The sequence below is a fragment of the Manis javanica genome, chromosome 8 (assembly GCF_040802235.1).
Source record: "Manis javanica isolate MJ-LG chromosome 8, MJ_LKY, whole genome shotgun sequence".
In the NCBI taxonomy this organism is placed as follows: Eukaryota; Metazoa; Chordata; class Mammalia; order Pholidota; family Manidae; genus Manis; species Manis javanica.
The window spans coordinates 35,501,830-35,522,234 of record NC_133163.1 but is presented as its reverse complement, the minus strand read 5'-3'; the positions used below and the strand labels follow the sequence as shown (position 1 = coordinate 35,522,234).

At 41.4% G+C, this 20,405-nt stretch overlaps 1 long non-coding RNA gene across 1 annotated transcript in view; it reads left to right on the top strand.

Moving 5' to 3' along the window:
• Nucleotides 1-20,405, top strand: part of LOC140850737 (uncharacterized) — a 53,026-nt gene continuing 32,621 nt past the window's right edge. The window contains exon 1 of the long non-coding RNA XR_012133793.1: nt 1-153. This is a non-coding gene — a long non-coding RNA (uncharacterized lncRNA). The remainder of the gene's footprint in view (nt 154-20,405) is intronic.

Below are 20,405 nucleotides of genomic sequence, written 5' to 3'. Positions count from 1 at the left end.
CTCTATATGGGTACTCCAGTCCTGGCCTATGCCAGCCTCTTGGAATTGTAGGTGTAGTCCTTACCCAGAACCTGAAGGGCAGGGAGAGGAAGCACGGTGAGCACAGTGGTACCACAGCCAGCAGCCAGCCAGCTTAGCACCTGCAGCGCAGAGGTAAGTGACCCCTGGCTTTCATAGGGCCTCCCTGAAAGGCTGGAGAGCTGAGAAAGATGTAATGAGGAGAGAATGCAGCTCTGGGTTTTAAATTTTATGTGGCTTAGAGAAAAAGTAGCTTGAAGAAACTCTGAGAGAAGATGGTCTTCTTTTTTGAGGCATATCTAGGAGTGCTCGCTTCCCATAGCAACAATTACATAAAGGGCCTCCTAACCCATGGAGAGATGAAAAAGAAACCAATCCCCAGGGCAATGCCAGAGCACCTGAGTGACACCGCAAGCACGTTTAGGGCTGGGAGAAGGAGCAGGGGTTCCTTGCTGACCTGCTACCAGCTCTCCTTGCCTTTTGCCTGTGCAGACACAAGTCGCAGGACTAATAAGCTCCCAGAACGGGAGGAAATGGAATTCCCATAAGCAGTATTTTCCACAGTTTGGTAGAGATTAGCCAGGATCTCTCAGAGATCAAGAGATACAGGGGCCACTTTCATTTTTTAAGGCTCCTGGTTGTATTATAAAAAAGAGAAATGTCAAAACAGAATCACATTTTGAAACTTTGCATTTATAAATTGGTATAATTTAATACCAAAAGAGCTGAGTTATTCACAAGATAATTATGGACTTTGGAAAAATGTTAATTCATAATGTACTACAGGCAGCCTTATCTGGTAATTGGGACACATGTTTTAGCTGGATGAGAAACACCATCTTCTTTCAGTTTTATCAGTGTGGCTCAGAGACTATCTGTAAAATCTCTTTTGGAGATGAGACAAAACATTGAATTTGAGGCCTTTAGCTGTCCTGGGATAAATGGTTTCCCCAATGCAACCCCACCTTGCTCCATCCCACCCCAATGAGAGTCCTGAGTTTAGCAGAAGTAAATATTTTATATAAATGCATTTTATGAAGATTTGGAAGCCTTAGAATATGTAATAAAGATTTCTTTGTTGAATTAGAGAAATACTAAAGAAGAGATTATTACAGCCTCTGGGACAGCATTTTGTGTGGGAATGGGTAGGGGGGCAGTTCCTTTACCTCCAGGGTGTGAAATGAAAGTTTTGCTAATGAGATTCAGTTATACACATGTTATCTCCACAAGAAGCTTAAAAAGACTGAGATAAAATGCTAAAGGAAGGGATATGTGTGATAGCTCTTGTCACTCACTTCAGAGGTATCACTCACCTCTCCCTTATTCCAGCTGCATCCCATTCTGTGGGGTGCCAGCCCATTCCCATAGGTGCAGTGGGACCCACCTCAGGCCCACTCTTCCTACTCTTTGCTTTCTGCCTCCGGACCCTTGAATGACTGGGAGTGGCAGTGATGGTAGTGCACTTGGTACTCATGCATGGGCAACATAAACATCCATGTGGAGAACTTTTGCCCAGTGGCCCAGGGAGCAATGGAGAGCTGCTGTCCCCTTTGATTGGTGCTGACACACCTTTGAGACAGCATCTCCATGGTCTCCTGAAATTGTACAAGCAGGAACCTGTAGACATGGTCAACTCCATAACATAGCTCCACCTTAGTCCTTTTTTCTTCCCTCTTCCCTCCCCTACTTCCTCACTTTTGCCCCTTTGATCACATTCCCCAGGAAAAAGATTGCACTGTCTTAGGCAAAACTCAAAACCCTTTTCATAAGAACTGGTGGTGTACTTGATCTTCCTTTTACTATTTTCTTGCAATTGATATTTTGAACCTAAGTGCAAGATTTGACATGGAGATTTATTATGTGCCATTTACTGAAATGTGTTTGAATTCTGATTTTGTCCTTTAAGAGTGTTAGCTGTCCTTCCTAGCCTTGAGTTATCTACAAATTTGTTCATAAAGAGACGTTATTCGCTTTAAAAAAAAAGCTATCCATGACTAACCTCTGTAACCTCATGTCATGCGTCATTCTCCTTGATAACTATCCTCTGGCAGTCTCACCTCCTACAAATGCACAAATGGGCCAGGCTCTTCCCCCTTGAGGTCTTGCACTTGCTATTCTTTCTGCTTGGAATACTCTTCCCTCAGGCTCTTCGTGTGGACATCACTTTGTCATACTTTAGGACTCAGTTAAATGTCACTGCTCAAAGAGGACTTCTGTGGCTAGGCCATATTAGAGCACTTATCCCAATCCAGCCATTAGTTTGTTTTTTTTTATTGCTTATTGCCCTAATTAGAATGAAATCTACAGGAAGGCAGGGATGTTGTTGTTGTCTGCATTGCTATGTCCCCAGCAGAGAGCTCAGGTTCTGACACCTGGCAGGAGCTCAGTGGACATTTGACTCATACTCTCCTCGATCCCATCCCAGTTCAGCTACTCCAGGGCATTGCTTCTCCAGTCCTCCCTCCTCTCTCCAGTATCATCGTTGTCCACCTTTACTGAATCATTCCCATCAGCAGGCAAACCTGCTGTAATTTCCCCTGTTCTAAAAAGCAAAACAAAACAAACAAACTGCTCTTGGTCTGTGCCTTCTTTCAGTTGACACACTACATATTTTGTTTATTGTCTGTCTCCTCACTAGATAAGAGGCTCCATGAAGGAAATTTGTATCTGTTTTGGTTTTTGCTGTATCCCTCGTGCTTCAAAAGTGACTGGCACATAATTGGCACTCAGTAAAATTTATTGAATGAATGAATAATTCTGCAAATTGAATGAGTAAACCAATTAAGCTCTTTTGAATTAACAGAGAAAAAATCAGTCTTTATCTTGAGTGATGTCTAAATAACTTAAAAGATCAACAGTCAACTAAGAAAGCAAATATATATAAGACAGCTTGGTAGAGATATACCTTGGCTATCTAACTGTGTAAGTGATGTGGGAAGACTTCTCTTCCATTCTCTGGTGTTGCCTTGTAATGTAGAAAGCTCCACAGCACAGGCTAGTGCAGAAAGACTCCTCGGCATTCAGGTGATGGCTTTACCCGAGGGATGGAAATGCTGAAGCCTAGAGATAGTGATTTCCCAAAGTTTGTGTTCTCCCCTCTGACAGTCTAGAGCATAATCCTCCACAAAACATATTCACATAAATAACCAATGGTAAAAGGAAAGTTCTTATGCTTGTTAGAAACTGGGTACCAGGAACTGCTTTCTGAAAAATTGGAATGCAATAATCATGCCAGCCAGGAGGTGGCGACTTGCCTTTCTCTCCAGAGGACTACACTCTAGGCAGCCACGGAAGGGCAGAGAGCAAGTGGGACCTGGCCAGTTCAGCAGGCTGGGTCAGCCAGGGACCTCTAGGGAGGAGAGCCCCCAAAACAGGGCTCTGCTCCAGAATGCCTCATTCTTGTTGGCTGGATTCCCCTGAGTGAAATAATTGTTGCTGAAAAAGATACATATTTTTAAGTCTTCAGATGCCAGAGCAACTACAAATCCAGGATGGTTGGCAGGTACAGTCAGGATATTTATCTCAGATTCAGAGAGCTTGAGAATCTAGGACAACTCCTTGGCAACCCAGCACTGAAGGTCCTTTTGTTAGACTTTTCTTAGGCTTAGGCAACAGCCTCTGGGAGCCAACCAGCTTTTCTCCAAGATGGAGACACAACCTGGCCAGCATTCTACCACAGGAATTAGTAACCCGGGCTGTGAGGTTCACCAACCCCTACACCCCTGGGTGTTAAATTTTGTGTGATGGTTGGAGGTGGGGGATATGTTGATAGATATTTAAACAGTTTCTAGGAAGAAAGTCCATTATTTTCATCTATCTCTCAGTTCCAGGATTCAAAAAAGGTTAAGAAACTACTCTATAAACATTTACCAAGATTTTCCCCCCTGGAAGCCTCACTGATTCTTTACCCCAACAAGTTCCCTGAGGTACTCCCACTATCCATTTTTCATTGAGAGGTGTATCAGTCAGAGACCGGCCAAGAGAAAGAAGCATCGTCAGTTAATTGAACAGAGAAGGTAATACAGTCATTTTGGCTAAGAAGGAAGGTGTTAACTAGGTAACTAAAAAGGAAAATAAAGGACACTAGCGTATCACAGAGGTAGCAATGGCCAGAAGCAGACACCACCCCTAGGGCTGGGGTGGGAAGAGGTGGGAATTACCAAAACTTAGGAACCTAGAATTCAGACTTTGAGGAGGAGGCCCTGCTCGGCTGAGCTGGTGTCTGCTGGGGGAGGGAATGTGATGAGGCAGATGATGTAAGAGTTGGAAATACTGCAAACCACCCGCAAGTGCTGCCACAAGAGGGAACGTCCCTTGCCAGGTGAAGAGGTGAGGCAAAGGTGACCTCTATAGGCCCAGGAAACCCACAGGAAGTGGACAGTAAGGAATTAGTCCTGCCTTTCTCTTCCAGCCTTGGGGTCCCCCTCTAGTGCTTCTCATTAAAAGAGCTAACATGGAACCAGCTGCAGAACCAAAGTATGGTTTGGAAAGTCTCAGCCCCCGCGTCACAAGGCTGGGTACAAAAGCGTGGGTTTGGAGCTAAGAGACAAGAAGTTCAGAACATTTCCCAAAACATTTTGTTTGCTGTAATATTCACAGCCATTATCTAATCTATTTATCCAAAGGGATTCAAGCTCTTAATAGACTTGTCATTGGGCAGTCTCTGGGGGCACATATAGTGGATTTTTAGAGTGTTTGGGAACATCAGTGGTAAGGCAGTAGAAGCCATTTGCCTCCAGCGTCTTGCAGCAGTAAGAGCAGTGGTGTCTCCCCCCATTCACAGTCTCTGGTCAGGATATGTTCTTAGCTGGCTGGAGACTTCTCCACCATGGCCCCACAGTGGCTGTGTGCACTGGCCTTTTTATCTAGCTGGTATCACCCTGCCAGTGAAGTTCTCTGGGATTCTGAATCAGAGTCCAACTCATAAACCACAGCCCACACTTTTCTTGGGTACTAGGAAATCTCCCAGTATTGGAAATATGAACAGTCATCATGCTGAATAAACATGACTCATGGAGTGTAATCAAAGCAAATGTTTTAGTCTCCACTATACTTTCTCATTTGTCCAGGGGAGCAAGCTCTTCCCCTGCACCATATAAACTTTAGGGCAAATCCCATGACTCTCTGGTCACACTGAGTAATACCAACAATCCTCTGATCACTTCAAAACACAGTATAAATTTAATAATTGAAATATTCAGTCTTGTAACTTCTTGCTAAATTTAAGGTTGAAGCTTCCTGCCTTCTCCCAGCTCAGGATTATTGAAATGTGGAGAGAAAGATCTCTGAGGGAAGGCATACATGGTCAGCTGCCAACATTTCACTCTCTCCTTTCCCAGCCTACTAACCAGACTCCTGACTCTTTTGGAGTTGTAGTTCTAGAAATGAGAAGAGATGAAGGGAGCAAGAAGGTTCTTGCTTGACTGGCCTTGGCATGTGGATTTAGCATCTGCCATCTCTGGACTTGCAGATGTTGAAAGCTGACTCTTACAGGCTCTTTTTGATGATCTTCACGCCCAGTCACTGAGGATCTCTTCTCTGAAGTTTGCTTCATAGGACAAATGATCTCTACTGCAGCCATTCTCTTACTCATTCCTTCCTGGGCCCCTATGAATGTGGCGATACTTCAGACTTGTCTCTGAGAAGATGTTTGTTTACTCCATGACACTGTCTTGGACAGATCTAAGATAATCTCTAATTTCTGTGGTGGAGAGCTTGGGGGATGGGCTATACCTCTACCCTTTTATATTCAGTCACAGGGACCTGCAAATTAAACTGAAAAAAGACAGACTAACAGGAGTGCACTAAAAGACAGACTAAAAGACAGTGCACATTGGGGGGCCTCACAGAAAAGAAGTGAAAATCCAGAAAAGTGGTTAAGCCTGGGGGATTATATGCCATTTTAACAAAGGGTGATAAGATGGAGAAATGACAAGATGAAGCAGGTAGTGACTGAGCAAGAAGGTCTCCATTTTGGAATAAGCCTCCATCCTGGGATGTATGCCTAATTGGAAAACATAGTCTTAGAATAGCACCTGATCAAGCCCAAGTTTTAGGTCACTTGACCTCTGAGAGTTTATTATTAACATTCCTTTTTCCTGAAAGCCTCTATTCTAGAGCATCAAAAGAAATCTTTTGACTAACAGACTGTGAGATTATAAACTGGCATCTCACAGTTGTGAGATGTCAAAGCAGTGCCTCACCTTGAGACATACTGGCACGAAAACATAAAGAAAGATCAACCACTATCATATCTCCAAACCTCTAGACCTGCAGAGACTGCCTTTATAAACCCCACATCTCCTCCTTTTCTGTGGGCCTGACGTCCTTCCATCAGCTCCCTTGTATACAAACTGTCTCTAATAAACTCTGTCTGCTGTTTTTCTTTTGAGTCATGTTCATTTCTCTATAACATTGAAACTCAAGAACCCAGTCTTTAGGGGTCTGGTAACCAAGACAAGTTAAAGGGATCTGGGCTTCTAGGGATGGTAAATTTTGGGAAGGAATGTACACAGGGGAAACTAATGGGAGAGAAGTTTTATTTTAGTGAGACTTATTATGCAGATTCTAGCCAGTGCTTCCAGTGATTAAGCAGGAGAGGGGAGGAGGAATATATGCCCTGCTTTTAAGAAGAAAGAAGGAGAGCAAAGAGTTCCTTTTGTGTCTCTGCCTTTTCTTACTTGCCTTTAGCTCAAAATAATCCTTCTGTCAAAGTGGAATACTTTGGGGTGGCATATTCTGATCCTCTTCGCTGCCAACCCTATCTTGGATGAAACCCATGTCTGTCCATGCACGCACATGCCTTCTGTTGTGACAGATCTTGGGAGAGCCAGCTGTGATAGCTACCTCCTCTTGACCGTCCCCTTACTCCACAATCAAAGCCATAGTTAGCCCATCACTTGTCCATTAGATTTTTCAGGTGGGAATTGGATATCTGCACTGTGTCCCCTAAGCTACAAGGGACACATATGAAGTTCTCTCAGTGGGCAAGTTGAATCTCCTTTCTCTCAGCCTGCAACAGGGCCCTATATTACTCTCCCTCATGTGTGGGAGTGGGACTCACAGCACACCAGAAACTTTGTTCAGAAATCCTCTTTCCTCCTCTCCAAATCCCAGCCATTTTATCGCCATGAATGAGGGGTACACACAGTCACAAAATTGCCTTCCTTCCTGCCAAAGCCTGCATGGTGGCCTGGAATGTGATCTCTATTGCCTTCAGGCTTTAGTAGAAACTTCTGTTAACATCATGTTACATGTGCACATTGAAATAAATGAATAAAGTAATTGGGTTGCTTTATTATCTCCAAAGCATCAATATTCTTAAAGCTTCCAAACCTAAGATGGCCAGAAGGGGTCTTTCTAGGTCCACTGGGGACTGTTCAGGTGGAGCTGACTGCGGCAGAGCTTCTGTCAGGGCCTCGGAATGATTTCTCAACAAAAATCACCAAACAATTTCAATCCCTGGTAAAAGGATGGAAAACTGGGTTTGCTACAGAGGACTGTCATCTGCCTCACTGACTTACCACTAGCATTAAATGAGATTATATAAGCAGAAGTATTTTTTGTGATTTATAAACTAGAAGACACAGTGCACAGATACTCATGGGACTGTCATGATTATGGATACTTTCAGGGGGCCTTGATTTTCTAGAGTTTCTAAAGACAGTTCTAAGCAGGCACTTCCAGCTCAAAGAGGAAATTTGCTCTTTAAAACTAGATCCAGAGCAAACAATAGGGCTGCTTGACAAGTGTTTCTGAGAAAAAAATATACCTAGAGTGTACATTGGCAACACTGGGCGATTGCTGTGTAGCTGGCAGGCAGAGCCCCACCTATGGGACCTTGGCCTACCTACCCCCATGTCACTGCAGTGTGTTCCCCGATGCACCAACAACTTCCTGCTTCTTGCTGCCGGCAGGTGTGCTCTAGGCCCTGGAGGCAGGTGGGGAGTGAGGCCCCTAGAGCAGCCCTTATGCATGGGGGGGATGGGTGCGAGGTCCTCAGGAACTGTTCTGGGTGTGTTCAGAGGGTCCCAGGCAGATGGAGCCCCTCTCTCACCAGTGGTAACCTGCTTCCTGCTGCCTTTATTGACTTGCCTCCCTTTTCTGCCTCACTTTTTCTCACAGAGCTTTCTGAGGTCACACTCCAATCAACTATTTGCAACTTAAATCTGCCCCAGAGGCTGCTTTGAGGGAAGGGACTCAAGCTAAAGTAGAGGGTCTGGAGGGCTTATCTTTGGCAGGAAAATGTAAATTATTCTAACTAAAATAGGTGCTTCTTTGTAAATCTAGCTATTTTGTGTTACTAGAAGTTAAATAATAATAACTTGCGTTTATTGACAGCTTCCTTCATGTCAAGTATGATCCTAAATGCTTTTCACATACCTCATTCATAGCAATCTTTGAAGTGAGGGCTGTTGTTCTCCCTTATTTTATAGATAAGGAAACTGAGGTCCAGAGACTTGCCCAAGGTCACAGAACTTGTGTTAAAAAACAAAATTCATCCAAGTAAATCTGAAGATCTAACTGGCTTTATGAAGCAACTCATAAATCAGGCAGCATTCCCCCTAGCAAGTAGAGAGATGTCTGGATGAATTGTACAAAATGGAAGGTTTTTATATACAGGAAGTTAGGGGGAAGTTATTAGTAAAAGAAAAGAAGGGATTTCAGGTCAGGCCACTTCCTCTTAGGGGAAGAGCAACAACCTTATAATGCAAATCACCCCAATTTCTTTCAGGGAACATGGAGAGGGTGCACGTGACAGCTGATCTTCTCAGTGATGCTGACCAGAAAATTCCTCACTGACATATTGCTGGGGGGAGGCTGAGACTGTAACGGAGTTTATTAAGGCCAGTGTGGTGACTTGGCTGAGCAGAAGGGACACCACCTTGGGCTTCTATCTTTCTTTTTAACAATTGTATGTGACAAAGCTGGGATTCTGACTCCAGCAATTTGATTCTAGAACCCACACTCTTATCTACTCACTGTACTTCTCAAACTACTGACCACTGAGTAGGCAAATAGCCGGGGAACCTGGCACCATTCCTCACACTGTTTGAGAGGCCTCACTCCAGTTTGCTGAGAGACAGAAGGGGCTGAAAGACAGTGAAGACTGAATTAAGATTTGAGAATAGCAAACCTGAACCTGAAGCTGAATCCCACCTCCACTTACCAGCTGAGTGACGTGAACAAATCACTTCTCTGACCGTCATCTTAAGTATCAGTTGAAACATGGATGGTGGGTGGCAAGTGAAAAATAATGCCTGATGCATGGGCTTATGGGAGGTTCCAACAAGATTATGCTTGCGGAGCACTGCGAAAACTCTGAGCATGATGGGTGACTTTGTTGTTGTGACATTGGCCACAGGCTCCCAACTGTCCTCTGCAGGTCACTGCCCTTTTTAGCCCACCTCCCAGGACATGACTCTTGCCTGCTGCTTCCTTGTAGTAGACAGTGTGATGTGGGTGATGGAGGGTGGAACTTTGGAATCTGACAGAAAGGGATTTGAATCTCAGGATCTTTGCTATTTCTACCATTTAAAAAAAAATACATAGCCTTGGGCAGGTTATTTAATTTCTCTGGGCCTCTGTTTTCTTATATGTAAAATGGGACAATAAAAAAGGGCTGTGGAAAGGGTTCAATAGGAAATGGACATAGAGAGCTTTCCATAGACCTGTACCTGTCAGTGCTCAAAACATTGCACGTGCCTGTTGTTATCATTGATTTTAAGAGAGAAAAACCTGAGCCCCATCCAAAGACAGGGAAAGAAAAGGTTGAGTTGACTGATTTTAAATCATATATAAAAGAAGAGAATTATTAGCTGTTTACATCTAGTTATGAGAAAATTGGAAAGCTTTAAACTGTAATTGTAGCCCTGTTTACATTCATATTCTACACATCTTACTGGTGAAAAAGATAAAGAAGATTTGAGGAGAACATAGTTTTGGAAACCATTATTGAAAGCCACAATGATGTAACACAGAAGATATAATCTATAGCAATGGATGCACACGGATTTCTTATACATAAACAAAAGCTTTTATTTTTGAATCTTGCTCCCTTCCAGAAAAAAAAAAATTGAATGAAAAGGGTGTGTGGGAGGAGAAGGGAACTGGGAGGATGCAATGTGCTGAATTGGGAAAGAGACAGACAGCAGAGTAGAGAGATCTTCCTCAGTGTCCAGTCACGGATTTTGAAAGGAGCAGGGCAGGGGGGACATGTGGGCAAGGAGGGCAAGACGACTGGGGACACAGGCAGGACATGGTGAAAAGAAAGCTGGTGCTGGCCTCCTATCTTGAGACAGGCTCTCCGATGGATTGATTTCCTCCTCAACCTTCCCAGGGGCTCATGGGAGAGACCTGCTTGTGTCACTAGGCAGTTCCATCTGGGGAGGTCTCTCCCTGAGCACTAGGTGAAACCTCAACCTAGACACGGGAGGGTTCTTGACTCGGATTGAGAAAGAATTCTCCAATAGGTTGGACAAGTGTAGGTAAGGAAGGAATTCATTAAAGCAAGAGTAGTAGTGAATGGCAGCAGCCAAGCAGGCAGCAGAGAGCAAGGACGAACTGAGGGAGGAAAGCAAACTTCATTGAACTCCTGCTAGGCATAGGGCAGATCCCATGCCAACTGCTGAAGCCAGGCATCCAGTGCCCGCTTGAATCTGCACAGCATGGGAACTAAGTCCCTACCACCTCAGCCAGGATTTGGGGGAGCTGCAGAGCACTGGATATAGTGAGATTATGTTCTGAGAACTTCCCAAAACAAAGAAAGGAGATTTGTGGGCAGGCTACTAAAGAGTGTGATCATACAGTTGCAGTCTTGTCCAGGTCATCCATATGACAGGAACTTGTAAGCCTAGATCAGAGATCTTAGTAGCCCTTCCCTATGTGTCTGAGGAAGAACAGAGAGAGTGAAGACTTGTACTTAAGCCAAGAAAATTGAATGAAATAGCAAAGTAATGAAGACACTTACCACTGAGAAAAGGTGTCTCTTTTTAACTTCTATAAAGAGGCTTGGAAGAGCACAGAGACAAAATGCAGTAAATTGAGCAGTGAGAAGACTTTATCTAAGGCAAAGTACACACTTGAAGAAAGTGGTGAGGGCAACCTCAGAGAGAGATGTGCTTAGAGGCTTAGGATTCTGCCTTAAGACTTTCATGAATGGGGCAAAAGGCAGGGGGTGGATGGGTGCATGGGTTTGACATGTGGTCTCATGATGTCTGTCTCTGGTGAGAGACATTATGTCATCACCCATAGTCCCATAGTCTGTCCTCTAGATATTCTGTAAGATAAATCTAACACAGGAATTTCTCAAGCAGTGGGGACATATTATTTAAGACTACTTGCTCAGCCTAAAGATAGGGTCAGTTATTGGCTGACTACCATAAAATATGTTAGGAATCTTACTTCCTAAATCCCTGGTTTTTAAAATGGAATCTTAGTCTTAAGATGGAGTCTCTCCTGCTCTTATAATTCTTTTTATATCTTGGTATTTTTCATCATAGGCAGGAAAAACAAATCATGATGCTTGTTCCATGTTCCTACCCTGCATCACTTGGTCTCCCCAACTCCGTGTTTAGGAAGGCTTAAGTGCCTGTTGGAGACTCAGCACTTGTTACCTTGTCACAGTATAAAAGAAGGGAGAGAAGCCTGACATTTGCCAATCCCTGAAAGTGAAACAAAAAAGGGTCCTTTGCTTTCAGGGCCACATCCTGAGTGACAGAGGTCAGTGTTTGCAGCTGATCCGTGTGGGCACAGGCTTCTAATTATTTCCTGGATAACCTGTTATCTATTAGCCATCAGGCTGCTTGCCAGAATATGTTCATGTATCCAGAGTTCCTGGTCTAGATTGTGAGTAGCAGATTTTTTGTCTTGTTTTTTGTTTCTGGTTTTTTAAAGGGGAAGTAGAAATTGGAGGACAGGCCGCTGTGAAACCTGTTGGCAGAAAGGTTGTCCTCTCCTCTGCCTGTAGGCCATGCATGAACTCAGGGCATGATGCCTGCCAATGTCCTTGCAGAACCCAGCTGTGTCTCCTTTTCTGGCTCCTTGATTCACATGCCTGTGGGAGACTCGAGTTTGTTGGAACCTTCTGGAAAAGCTCCTGAAAGAAATGTTTCCTGGACTGATATCGTTTGCTTAGAGAACAAAGAAACTCTTCAAATAATCTTTGTCTGGGGAAAGGAGGGATTCAATAGGCCTGTTCTGTTGAGTAGGGGCAGAACTTGGCTGTCACCCAGGTGAGCTCAGCGTCCTCAACATCAGTGACACCCATGGCCTCTATGTTTGTATGAAGGCAGAGTGAAATGTCATCAAATGGGAGGGATACACAAATATAGGGCACCATTTCTTTTCTTACAAGTGCAAGTTCATTATTTAAAAGTTTAGAAACTCGATAAAAGAAAAAACAAAAACCACTTGAAATTTAATTCCTCAGAGATAATCACTGTTGACATTTTACCAAAGAAACTTCCTCTTTTTTCCCCTAATTTATACCTATCTATGAAAAAGGGCATTTGATTTAAAAAATACAATAGTACCCTCTAATCTTGTGAAAGTCTGGAGGATAATATGTCTGTCAGCACTGGAGTTTGGGATTAGCTCTCTATAATCCTCAGAGGGTCAGTTTTATGAGGCTAAGATAGAGCAGGGTTCACAGTCCAACAGGATTTAGTGGTGGCTAAAGTCCAGGACCTTTTGTTTTAAGCAGTTGTTTTCACAGATGTTCATATGGAGAAGGAGGTTCAGGTGGAGCCGCCCCAGAAGAGAGAAAGAGGTCATGTCAATTTATGTGATCAAAGAGCAAGCAGGCAGATACTGGACCAGCCCTCCCTCTGTAAACATATAGAGAACAAGACAAAGCATTCAAGACAACTGTTTTCACACATTTCAGACATTTGTTTCAGAGAAGGGAAACAAATAAGGTGGTCCTTAGATTGCTCCAGTTTTCTGCCTAGAAGTACATTGCAGACCGCAGCCTAGGGATGGGAAACCAGGCAGAATACATCAGTCTTGCTGAGTTGAGGAGACGGACCAGGGAGGCTGTGGAGAGTAGAATTTCCTGGGCAGAGTACCAGGTAGGAGGGAACTACACAGAGAAAGACTTCTAGAAACCTTTACAGGAGTACTCTAAGGATTTGGCTGAATGCAAGGCACGTGAGTAGGCTCCATGAGTCTGGACAAAGAACAACTGTAGAGAAAAGAAAAAATATGGGGGAGTTATAGACTGAAGACCTTCAGAAGCTTGTTCAGAGCTGGGAGTTATCTGAGCTCTAACCAGCTGGAACAAAGGGACCTCAGTGAACATCTGGGATATTCTGCAGAGACCCCAGAAAAGCAACGCCTGAGGAGTGAGTCCAAAGTAGCTTTAGAATAAAGGTTACTGTAGACCTGCTAGAGTAACCTGTTAGTAACCTTACTAACAAAGTTTGTAAACAAGCCTGGAAAGGATCATGATGATCCATAAGAAACGGAAACTACCCACTGAAACAAATTCAATATTCATTGAAGGATGACAAAAAAGTCAGACCTTTGACGGTAACTTTGTAATAATCAGCATGGATTAAAAAGTTACCTGTCATGCAAAAAAGCAAGAGAAAAGTCAAGAAATGAGAAATATGACACAATTAGCAGGTAAGAACCTTAAAAGCTTTTATAAATATGCTCAAGGATTTTTAAGGAAAAAAGAACTGAATGGAACTTTTAGAACTGAAAAGTACCAGCATCTGAAATGAAGAATTAGGCACTGCAAAGGAAAATATCAGTAAAATTGAAGCATAACAATAGAAACTATCTAAATGGAAGCACACAAATAAAAAATGCACAAAATGGACAAAGTTTCAATGACCTGTGGGACAATATTGCAAGGCCTGGCATACATGTAATGGGAGAACTAGAGTAAGTGGGGAAGTAGAAAAAAATATTTAAAGAAATAATGGCTGAAGGACTTTCAATGTCAATACATAGATTCACAATATTCAAGCATTCCCATCTAGGACAAACCCAAAGAAACCCATACTAAGGCATATCATACTCAAATTACTGAAAACCAGTGACACAGAAAATTCTTTAAAATGGCTAGAAAGACAAAGAAAGCAAATAAAAGGTTGCCTGAGGCCAGGAGGGGTGTAGGGGATTAACTGCACAGGGACACAAGAGTACTTTTTGGGGGTGATGTAGTGCTTTGTATCTTGACATCGATGGTAATGGTTATAAACAGTGTGTTTTTGTATTTTAGAAATCATGACCTCATAGTAACACAAGCAATTCCAATCCAACCCATTCCATAACAGCATCTTCCCTCTTCCATGGTAAGAACAGTTTTCCAAAGAACTCTGGCTCCTCACAACACCAACATATTTGCCCAATAGTTTCAGAATTGCTACTAAACTACTAAAGAACATACTGCTACAAAAAATAAGTTTACTAAACAAGGTGCAAGATGTTTTTTTCCCTCTAGATTGAGTATATATACTCAAGACTGTTGTGTTAAAAAATTACTTGGGTTAGTTCTCTTCTCCTTCACTTCAGTGTGGTTATGTTATAAATTTAAAATACATTTATATATCTGCCACACTCCATCCAGTCAAGGGATAGAAACCACAGAAGTTATTTTAACAAAGATAATTTAATATAAATATTTGTTAACTATGTATTAAGTTGTTAAGTAGGTAACTGAACAAGTTAAAAAGGAACTATAAGGGGTATGTGGGGGGGACTTGGTGAAGGGCGGAACCTAGTAAACATAATGTTCTTTCTGTAATTGTAGATTAATGATACCAAAATAAATAAATAAATAAATAAATAAAAAGGAACTATAAAGCAGCTGTTCCCAAACTCTTCCCCAACTTTTTGATTCCAGGAATTTTTCATACTTTTACAAATTCCCTGAGGACCCCAAGGAGGTTTTATGTGGCTTAAATCCATTGATATTTATCACCAATAGTGAAATTAAAACTGAGAACATTTTTGCATTTATTTTTTAATTCATTTAAAAATAACAAGTGAGGAGTATATTTTGCTCTATAGCATAAGTGCTTCCAGTTATCATAAGAATATTGAAATGAAATGTATATGTAAGGATCAATGATTTAACAAAGTTACCAATTTTTACTGCTTCATCAAGGACAATTCTTTAGTGTAACTGGATTTTTTTCCTGAAAGCTCATGGTGGTGCAAAATACAATGACTATGAGTACAGCAGTGCCTTTATTCATGCTAAAGGGTCAGCAATGTTACTCACCATTGCTTTTACGCTAGCAGTGCAAATGCCAACACAGTGGAAAAGGAAAAGAATGTCTTATTATTATTATCATGAAAATATTTTTAACCTCATGGATCCCTTGAAAGGCCTCAAGGATATTCCATAGGGATCCATGAAACCCAGCTTAAGAACTTTTGCTCTGAAGTCTCATAGTAGCAATTGTAGGAGACAGTTACCAGCCCCAGGGTTGAGAGAATAAAAAGGAGGAAGTTCAAATTGTTAAGACACAGAAACTCAGAAGAAGGGACCAGCGGAACTGAAACCCAGACTTCCTGTGAGGAAAACTTGACTGGGGCTGGCTTCTGTGAGTTTGGAGGAAGAGGCCCTTAAGAGTTGGAAGAGAGAACTCTGAGAAGGTGGGTGCTGGTGCTTTTGAAGTGGTGTGATGAGGCTGGTTTTGCAAGTGTTGGAAAAACTGGAAGCTGCATTTCACTGCTGCTACGAGAAAGAACTGCTTCTGGTGGCATGACAAACAGTTGCTGGAGTGAGGCCCACAGGAATGCAACCAAGAGGCAAACAGAAAGGAACAAGGCATTTCTCCCTCCTCCACCCTCACAGTCTCTTCTCCTGCCTCTGGTAGGCAGAGCCCAACAGAGGCTGCAGGCAAAACACACATGGTTTGTGGAGCCTTTGCTCTCACATCACAAAGCAGAGTATAAAAGGTTGGGCTGGGAACTGAGAGACAATAACAAGCATATTTGGGTTTATTTGCTCTTGTTTGTATTACTAGTCTTCTATTTAATTTTTAAATTAAGTTTTTATTTTTTGAATAAGTAGGTCATTAATATGCTTCCCAAGAATCAAAACTATACACAAAATATATTCGGAAAACTATCCTCACTTCTCCCTTCAACTCATATCACCAGTCCTGTAGGTTGTTTACTTCCTTGTTTTCTAGTTTATTCTTCCTGTGTGTGTGTTTGGCTTTTTTTTTCTTTCAAAATTAAGCATATATTTGTGTGTGTGTTTTCTTATTCCCTTCATCTTTTATCCAAAAGTATTGTTTATAATTCTTTGCACTTGGCATTTTTCATTTACTGTAATCTGGAAATCAGTTCATAGGGATTTTCCACCATCTTTTTTTATAGTACTTCAACCAAACTCCATTTATTTAACTAATTTTCTATGTTTGGGCGTTTAAGACAGTAGTGGTTTTCTTGAAACTACAAATAATGTTTCATGAACAACCTAGTGCATGAATATTTTTAAATTGTTGGAGGAATACCTTTTAGGTAAATTCCTAGAAATGGGATGACTGAGTCAAAGGATGAATTTTCTGTGGTTTTCTTAAATATTGCCAAATTCCTCTCCATAGAGGTCATGCCATTTTTCATTCCCACCAGCAGTGCTCATGAGAAGTGCTCTCTTAGTATAGTTTGAATTTGCATTTCTGTTATTTTGAGTGAGGTTGGACATCTATTCACATTTAAGGGCCAGTTTTACATCTTATTGCTGTTAATTTCGTATTCATGTTTTTGCCTGTTTTTCTACAGGATTTTTTTTATCTTTTCCCCTCAATTTTTAGAAATTATTTATATACTAGAGATTTTGATCCTTTTCCTGTGATAGGTATTATAAATATTTTTTCTAAATTTCTCATTTATTAAATTTTGTTTATGTTCTTGTCCTGCAAAAGATTAAATGTTTTAAAGTAAATTCAGCAATCTTTTATTTTATTGCAGGTTCATTTTGAGAACTAATTAGAAAGCTTTTTTTTCCCATGCCCTGGTTATAGATGAGTTTACCCACATTTTCTTCTAATACTTGTGCTGTTCCGTGTTTTGCATTTAGATCTCTGACCCATTTGGAAGCCAGGGTATATTTTTCCAAATGGCTGTTTTGGTTATCTATTCACGTATCACAAATTACCTCAGAAGTGCGTGACTTGTGACAAGATCTGTTTTTTTATCTTCCACAGCTCTGTGTGCAGATTGGGTTTGGCTGAGCAGTTCTTCTGCTAAGCTTGCTTGAGTTTTCTTGTACAGTTACAGTGTTTGGTGGCTGGGGCTGGAGCTGTTTGAAAGCTAGGTTTGGCTGCTGGGATGCAGGGTCTGTCGCCTTCCCCTGGCAGTCCCAGGGCCTTTGCTCTCCATGCGGCCTCTCCGTCTGGTCTTTCCAGTAGAGTATCTGACTGTTTCTTTTTCTTTCTTTCCTCTTCTTTCTTTTTTTTTTTTAAACAATTTTTTTGTGATAGTTTTTGCATACCATAAAATTCACCTGTTTAAAGTTTATGCAGTTCAGTGGTTTTAATACATCACAGAGTTGTACAACCATCACCACAATCTAACGTTAGAGGATTTTTACCATTCCAAAAAAAAAAACCTCTATATCCATTAGCAGTCGTTCCCATTCCTGCTGCAGCCCTCAGCCCTGCTCCAGCCTTGGAAAACCACTAACCTCCTTTCTGGCTCCATGAATTTGTCTACTTTGGGTATTTCATATAAATGGAGTGATACAACATGTAGTCTCTCTTGACTCACTTCTTTCACCAAGTGTAAAGTTTTCCAGGTAATCCATGTTGTAGCATGCATCAGAAATGCATTCCTTTTTATATATGAAGAGTAATTCATCATATGGTGGTATCACATTTTGTTTATCCAGTCATCTATCGGTGGACATTTTGGTTGTTCCAACGTTTTGGCTCTTATGCATAAAGCTTCTATGAACATCTTCGTATAAGTTTTTGTGTGGACATATGTTTGGATTTCTCCTGGGTATATATCTAAGAGTGGGGTTGCTGGGCCATATGGGTTTTTCTCCCTAGAACCGTTAATATGTGAATTATATTAATGGATTACTTAATAGTGAATTATCCTTGTATGCCTAGCATAATCCCCAGTAAATTATTTCTTGATGGTATCTCTTTGAGTTTCAGTTTTGTTATCTGTAAACTGTGGATAATAATAGTATTTACCTTATAATAATAGTTGTGAAGATATAGTGAGATATGAATGTAAAGTGCCTTTCATAGTACTTAGCATATAATAAATGCTTGATAAATGGTAGCTATATATTACTATCTATAAGTACCTTCTCCAAAATCGAGGACATTTCCCACTCAGGAAGTCAGAACTACTAAATTTCTGTGCAGAGAAATTTTCTGTGGAGAGCAATGCACTTAGTAGTTCAGGGCTGTCATATCATGATATAACAAGAAATATATACTTGGTATTGTATTAATAACTTGTGTAGTTCCTGAGACAGAGCTCCTAAAAACTTTTGTACTTGCTGACTGATAGGGGTGATAAGAGAGTCTTTTGTTATTCACTCTAAGCCCCATTGAACCACACCCAATATTAGAAGGTTAGAACTTTCAACTCTACTTCTGAACTACAGTAATTGAATGTAGTTGGAAATTGAATTAATCAACAATGTTCAATGAATTACTCAATTACACCTATGTAATAGAACCATAAAAGCCCTACATGAAGGGGTTGGGAAAGCTTTTGGGTTGGTGAATGCATCTATGCACCAGGTGGGTGTCCCATCCCAAACTCCACAGGGTGTAAGCTCCAGCACTCAGAACTGATCTTGACTTTACTCCATGGACCTCTTTATCTGGCTGTTCCTTTGTATCATTTATAATAAATTGGTCATAGTGTGTTAAGTACTTCCCTGAGTTTTGTGAGCTGTTATAGTAAATTATTGAAATTGAGGGGAGGATTGTGGGAACCCCCAATTTGTAGCCTAGTTGGGCAGAAGTGTGGGTCACTTGGGAACCCATTACTTGCAGTTGGCATCTGAAGTGGGGGGCAGTCATGTGGGACTGAGCCTTTAACCTGGGCAATTAGTATCAAAATTGAATTAAATTGTAAGACACCCAGTTGGTGTCCCCAGAAAATTGGAGAATTGCTTGATGTAGAAAACCCACACATGTGCTGTGGGAAGTGTTTTGAAGGGCTCAGGTGCTGCAATTAAGCAGACATGGGTAGGAATACTGGGGTTCCCGCTTACCAGCTCTGGGGCTTTGAGCATGCTTTGCTTAACCTCTCAGAGCTTCACTTCTGTCATCTGGAAAATAGGGGTATTAATGTTGACTTCAATCAGCTAATGTATGATTAATCAAGTTCATTTACATGAAGCACTTAACCTGTACTAATAATAGAGAGCGAGTTGGGCCTTGAAGCAGGGAAATAGTCTGGCAAAGGAAGGATGTTCCATGAGATGGCAATACACTGACTCCCAAAAGGAACCAACTGGATCATGATAAACCATCTCCTCTTCACTATTCTCTCTTCTCAAAAACAGAATTAAAATTTCCTAGCAACAATCTGACTACGCTAATGGACAGTGACTGCAATGGGGTATGGTGGGGGGACTTGATAATAAGGTGAATGTAGTAACTATATTGCGTTTCTTGTGAAACCTTCATAAGAGTGTATATCAAGGATACCTTAAAAAAAAAAATTCCTAGCAACATAAAGCAGCTGGTCTGAGGGAGAGAGCATTGACCAGAGACTTGGGTTCTAGTTTTAATTCTTCGAGGAATGGCTACTTGATCTTGGGTAAATTACTCTGTAACTAGATCAGTGGCTTTCAAAGTTTCAATCACATTGCAAAACAAAAATGCTTTTTACACCACGGTCTAATACTTAAGTATCTATATATATAACTGAAAGAAAGTTGCATGATATAATACTTATCCTTACTCTTGGAGTATTGTATTAGCTTGCTATTACAGTTTAACAAGTTACCACCAACTTAGTAGTTTAAAACAACATACATTTATTATCTGAGTTTTCATGAGTCAGAGTCTAGGCACAGGTTTTTCTGCTCAAGTTCTCACAAGGTCGCAATCAAGGTGTTGGCTGGGGTGCCATCTTATATGCAGCTCAGGGTCTTCTCCAAGCTTACCTGTTTGTTGGCAGAATTTATTTCTTTGCAGCTGTAGAATTCATGGCAACCTGCTTGTTCTTCAAGGCTAGGAAGAGAACCTCTCTTTTAAAGGGTTTACCCTTTTGATTAGGTGAGGCCCATTCAGGATAGTCTCTTTCTATTATTTCCAGGTCAGCTGATTATAGACCTTATTTATGCAAAACTCCTATCCTTTCCTATATAAGTATCATAATCTTGGGAATGAAATCCCATCATATTTGCAAGTCCTGCCCACAATTAATGAGCAGATCACATA